General features: G+C 41.7%; 1 pseudogene; it reads right to left on the bottom strand.

Moving 5' to 3' along the window:
* Window positions 1–3,161: 3,161 nt before the first annotated feature.
* LOC105865147 (malate dehydrogenase, cytoplasmic pseudogene) lies at window positions 3,162–4,126 on the bottom strand (annotated as a pseudogene).
* Window positions 4,127–6,614: the final 2,488 nt, after the last annotated feature.

Genomic DNA, 6,614 nt, shown 5'->3' with positions numbered 1-6,614 from the left:
CAACTTATTAACCAGGGTTTAATATTTGCTTAAAGATCTTTTTGTCATTAGTCTGATTGTATACAACTGAAATACCGTGTTCAAAAGTCACTTGGGTTGGCTCCCTTTCCTCTTCTCCTCCAGTGTGGTTTGTTATTCATTTAAAATGCAACTGGGTTTATTTGTTTCCAGGTGCTTTCCATTTTAGGGATTTCTCCCAGTTGGTTTTATTTTTGCTATTATTTTGGAGGTATGTAAAACACTTACATGGATCAAATATCAAAACTATGTAAGAAGATACACTCAGAAAAATTATGTCACCCCCTTATCCCTTCCATCTTATTCTCGTAGGTAGCCAATATTTTTCATTCCTGGCATATCTTTCCTATATTTCTCTTTGCAAAAATAAGCATATTCACATACAAATTATTTTCCTTCTTTCTTACACAAAAAGTATCATACTATAGATCATTGTTTTGCACTTTATTTTTACTAAACAATACGTCCTGGAAATCACTGTCAGTTTACAGAGATCTGCTTTATTCTCTTTTTCATAGCTGCATAATTCTCCATTGTGTGGACATAACATAGTTTATCTAACCACTCTCCTGTTCAGGCATGTAGAATGTTTCCCATATTTGCAATCACAGATAACAAAGCAATGATTAAACTTATGCATATGTATTCTGATAGCGTGGGAGTCTCTGTAGGTTTTTAAACAATACCTTTTCTCTTTTTTCTTTCTTCCGTTCTTTTATGGTGTTATTAGGTTATCATTTATGAATCATAGGCTGGACAACAGTGTCAAATGGCAGTGCATGGTCCTGAGACTTCTGTTCCCAATAGACAATTTACTGGGGAAAATTGGGCTTTATAATAAGATTACTTAGTAGCCAACAATATGCTGATAAACTGCAGCACATTAATGACAACGATAAATAAAACTCTTTATTTATCTATTAGCTATTTATTACATTGTATTAATATTATTTGACCAACGTTTACATATTTGTTATTAAACTGTATTTATTACACCATGGGAAGTCATTTTAGCTTCAATGATTGCAAATCCAGCATAGTGGCAGGGGTGAGAAGTGCATGTTAGAACCAAATAGTGGATATAAAACCTGCTCAGATGTGTGGCCCTGAGCAGATCATTTAACCTCTCTGTGCCTCAGTTTCCTTATCTACAAAATGGAAATATCAATTATATGTTTTTACTAGACCATTAGGCATTTCAAACTTACATTTAAAACTCAACTTCCTGATTCCTTCCCTCCCCTACCAAACCTGCTCCCTCCTTGGCTTCCCCATGATAAATGGCAACCTCATCAATTGCTCAGGCTAAAAGCCCTGGAATCATCACGGATTCTCTTTTCCCTGAACCCCATATCTAATTCCTCCATAAGTCCCAGGTTATTGCAATCATCTCCTGACTATCCTTTCTACTATCTTTGCTGCTCTGCAGTGTATTCTCCATCCACAGCCACAGTGATACTTTTAAAAACAAATCTTTTGGTGTTACTCCTCTGCTCACACCCCTCTAATGAGTTCCAGACTCACCCAGAATAGAAGCCAGAAAGCTGGCAATGGCCCACCTGATCTGGACCCCACCGCATTCCCGAGCTCTTCTCTGACCCCTCTTGCCTGCTGCTCTCTGCTCTGAGCCACACACCGGCATCCCAGCTGCTCCTGAAGTGAACGTGCCTGTGCCTCAGGGCCTTTGCACCAGCTATTCCCTCTGCTTAGACAGCCCGGGCTCCAGATGTTCCCACGACTCACTTCCCTGCCTCTTCAGATCTTAACTCAAAGCCTTCCGGGACTCTGTATTTAAAATGACAAGCCCCAAAGCCAACATTCTATACCCATTTCCTACTTTATTCTTCTCCATAACACTTCTCATCATCAGGCATGTTACACAATTTACTTGTTTATTTTGTATTGCCCATCTCCTTCCTCTCCTCCTCCCTCCTCTAGCCCCCAAGAAATGTAAGATCCAAAACTTCTGTTTTGCTCACTGCTATATCCTTAGCTCCTCAAAAAGTGCTTGGCACATAGGAGATACTTAATAATTATGTATGTGTCCAGGGATCCCAAGGTCACCCCTCAGGTTTGATAATTCACTAGGGGGACTCACAGGACGCAACATATAGTCGCACGCACAGCTGAGCGTTATTACAGCAAAAGGACACCAAGCGTAATCAGCAAAGGGAAAAGATGCATTGGGCTAAGTCCAGGGAAAGCAGGCACAAGCTTCCAAGGATCCTTTCCCATTGGGATCACACAGGATACACTTCATTCCTCCAGCAGTAAGTTGTGGCCCAGTAGAAGGGCTGCCTGCCAGGGAAGAGGCTCATTAGAGACTTAGGACCCATGGTTTTTAGTGGGGGCTGGTCACTAGGTACCTCTGCCTGGTGCATACCAAAATTCCAGACCTCCAGAAGGAAAGCAGGTGTCAGCAGAAACCATATTGTTTGCACAAACAGTTTAGGCACAATGAGTCCTTCTTATCAGCTCTGGGCATGGTGGGAGCCCTCCCCAAATCCAAACTCCCAGGCACCAGCCCAGAGCCAACCTTGCAAGCAGGCCTCTCTAAAGATAGCAGTCACAGGCCTGCCATGTTAACTCTGCACAGTGTGTTTAAAGAATTCGTTACTTTTCAGTTGACAAAAATGAAGCATTTTAGAGAACAAGAGCAAGATAAGATCAATTAAAGAAAATAAGTTTCCTTTTTTGCACATTGGAATCATGGTGTATAAATTTTGATCTTAGCTACTCACATAAATGCAGTTTGCATATTTTTAAAGTAGCCTGGCCTAGAAAGAAGACATGGGTAGAACCTCACACGTGGCTTGGATTCTGTACATTTAAGGATCTGTTTCTGAAGGCAATGGCAAGAAACATAATCTAGCTGGAGTGAGTGTCTACCAGAGAGAATGGATCTTGTGATAGCCGTCATTTTTTTTATTCGAATATATACTTTTATTTAGAACGCAGTGCTTAAGAGCAAGATAATAAACTGCCACTCACAAATCTGTACCGAGAAGCACATAATCTTTAAAATGTGTTGTTTTCCACAACTAATTTAAGCGCAGCATTATCATTATTTAGTATTAGCATCAAAGATGACGTTTAGAGTCCTCAGCTTTGGGGCATTTAGTAACATCAAAATGATTGTCTAGTCAGGCAGAGGGAAGCAATTCAAAAGCAATTTCTTTTTCTTCTGCCAGTTCCTCTGCAGGAAGATTCATCCTTTCACCTGAGACATCATTACTAGGAGACTTGCAACAAACTTCCAGGTCTTATTCTCGATTACGGCAGGGAATCAGTGGAGCAGATCACCGGGAATACCATAGGAGTTGCCATCAGAGGAAACGCTCGAGGACACAGACTCTCCCTCTGGGGCTCCAAACCAGATGGCAGATGGGGACAGAGATGGCTCTCACAGCAGACAGTGCCCTGGATAGTTTTCGAACTGCTGCACAGTCGCGATGGATTCTCCCAGAATCCAGCTGTCGTGTTTCAGAGCTTCATAAACACTAACTCGCTTTCCTTCTAATTCTGCCTTGGCATGGTTGACATCTGGGTACCGAGTCAAGGAATGGTTTCCCCATATAATGACATTCTTTACATCATCAGCAGTCACACCAAGTTTAAGAGCAATTTGAGCTTTAGCTTGGTCATGATCCAAACAAGTCAAGCAACTGAAGTTCTCCTTGGGGATGGATGGAGCCAGCTTGGAGGCTGCCAGGCAGTTGGTGTTGGCTGGGTTTCCCATAACAATAACCCTAACTCATTTGTTGGCGTATTTCTCTAAGGCTGCACCCTGGCCTTTGATGATTTTCACATTTGCTTTCAGGAAATCTTTCTTCTCTGCGCCTTCCCTTCTTGGCATGGAGCCCAAGAGAATGGCCACATCCGGGTCTTTGAAGGCAGCCTCTTCTTCATCTGTTGGGATGACATCTTTCACGAGGGAAAGGGCATAATCTTGCAGCTGCATTAGGACAACATCCAGGACACGCATCATAGGGGTGATATCCAACATCACAAGAATTATAGGCTGGTCTCTACCAGGGACAGGCTCATTTCCAACACATTATGGCAGTGAATATGCTCCAGTCACAAAGAGTCTGATTGGTTCAGACATGACCGGAAACTGCGGGGACAATTCCAGCGGCTGTACAATGAGCCTGAGGGAGTCGGGTCAGTTCTACCACGGAACAAACTCTTGTGACGGCATTTGGCACAAAGCACTTGTGTTTCTTTTTGTTTTGGCTTTTTGAGCACACAGTACTCAGCAAAGTACCTGGCACGGAGGAGCAGCTATAAAAAATATTTGTACGGTGGATAAATAATTACTAATATAAATGTTGAAAGCTGTTCTATGTCATACGCATGTAAATTCAACTTGTATCAAAAACAAATGTGACTTGTGGCAGATGCTGAATACAACTTGAAGAATGATATTACAGCTACTGTGCTAAAACAGGTTAAATGTTTCTATTATACCATATTTAGGTATGTTGGAATTGTAAATAAATAGTTGGCATTGCTGCTTTTGCTTGCTTAAGCTAAAATGGGAGGGGAAATACACACACACACACACATATACAACCCCCCTAACCCCCCAAAAGCCGTCTCGAGTTGTGTGGTGTTAGGGGAGGAGAATCCCTAGTTCTTCAAATCTAGACTTGGTTAGAACAGTCTTCTTCCATGTGAGACTGTCAAAATAATATTGAGGCTGGAGGGAAACTTCTCAGGACAGAAACTCCCAGAAAACTTAAGCCGAAAGCATTATTCAAGTTATAAGACCAGTGGAAGTAAGGTTGGTTTACCGGACTGCAAATGAGACAGGTAGGATAGATTTAATAAAAGTGTTTAAAGTCTTGATTTGAATATCATACTTGTGGTTTTAGAACTTTTTCCTATTAAAGCTTCTTTCATATAAATGTTGCATGTTTTGCCTGATAGAGATTATTAGAGCATTATTCAAGTGGAGGATGGCATCTTGCTTTAATTTCTGATGAAAATAGGCATGACTTTTTTTTTTGAGACAGAGTCTCACTTTGTTGCTCAGGCTAGAGTGAGTGCCGTGACGTCAGCCTAGCTCACAGCAACCTCAATCTCCTGGGCTTAAGCAGTCCTACTGCCTCAGCCTCCCGAGTAGCTGGGACTACAGGCACGTGCCACCATGCCCGGCTAATTTATATATATATATATATTAGTTGGCCAATTAATTTCTTTCTATTTTTTATAGTAGAGACGGGGTCTCGCTCAGGCTGGTTTTGAACTCCTGACCTTGAGCAATCCGCCCGCCTCGGCCTCCCAGAGTGCTAGGATTACAAGCGTGAGCCACCTCGCCCGGCCTCATGACTTTTATATATACATATTTGCATACATACATACATATATATGTGTATATGTTTTAACTTCCCATTACTGGTTAAAAATGTTTACTTACTACTACCTTGTGTAAAGTCCAAAATTTATGACACGAGAGAGTAAAACAAGCCACTCTAGAGGGTGACATTCATCCTTTATCGTGCAGGCAAACCCAACCCTGATTCACACTTGTGGCCTCCTGGCTGATGTAACCGCTAACGACATTTTAATGTTTAAGAGTAAAAAAAATGAAGAAACAGTCTTGTGAAAAACACCAGGGATGTGATAAAACACTTCAGAGTTCTGCATTTCTGCATAAATGACTATCCCTCTAAAATATTATTCTGAAAGTTCTTCTATGCAAATATTGACCCCACACAGAAAGGGATCTTGGAAAGTATGTTTCTAGGTACAGGATTTGCAAATGAAATGCTAAACAATTTTTCTAGGCTATAGTACAATTAGACATTCCTAGAGTTTTAGAGCTGAATCAGGCCTTAAGAGACCCTGATGTAATTATTCACTGTACAGACTGGGAAAGTAGGCCTTGAGATTTGAAAGCGCTTGGACAAGATCATACAACAAATTTTGAGCTGCAAAAGAACCTGTGACTGCCACTCCCAGAATTCCCTCCAGATTGTCCTATTGCTTCCTTCCGTATCCGTGAGAAGGAATTGTCAGGCGTTAGCACTTACTATGTACGTAGTAGTACAGGAAGGTTCTAAATTAATACAGGTTTAATCAGGAAGTGATTTCATGACTCTCAGACTGAAGTGGGTCAGGCTTGTCCACAGGATGCCATTTTTAGGTTGTACTCAAGAATGAACAGAACAGCTGGGCAAAGTATGCCGTGAAAGCTGGCACTCTCAAAATGTCCATCGCAACTCTGAAAACTTTGGATGTGAAGTCTGCGAGAATCCTGAAACTTTAGGGGTCTTGCTCAAATAATACCACTTTGTAACAACCCTCCTCCCTTTGGTCTGCAGACGACCCTGAGCCAGCTGAACCTGGTGGGCCTCACATATAGTACTAATACAATGCTGGCCCATCTGACTCAACGTTAGGGTAGCAGTTTAAATTTAGTTGCATATATTATATTAAAAACGGAACTGTATATATTTGGAAAAAATTGGTAGGTTGCTTGTGCCTGGGTATTCTCAATGACAGGTGAGTCCTGTAAATAGAGAACACCTGGTGGCCCTCTCTCTGAGGTGACAGTGCAGTCTCCCAGTTGGAGCTGCTGCCGAGATGCA

Source organism: Microcebus murinus, chromosome 15 (genome assembly GCF_040939455.1).
Source record: "Microcebus murinus isolate Inina chromosome 15, M.murinus_Inina_mat1.0, whole genome shotgun sequence".
NCBI classification, from domain to species: Eukaryota; Metazoa; Chordata; class Mammalia; order Primates; family Cheirogaleidae; genus Microcebus; species Microcebus murinus.
Note: the sequence above shows the minus strand (reverse complement) of the source record. Positions and strands in the feature narration are given on the sequence as shown.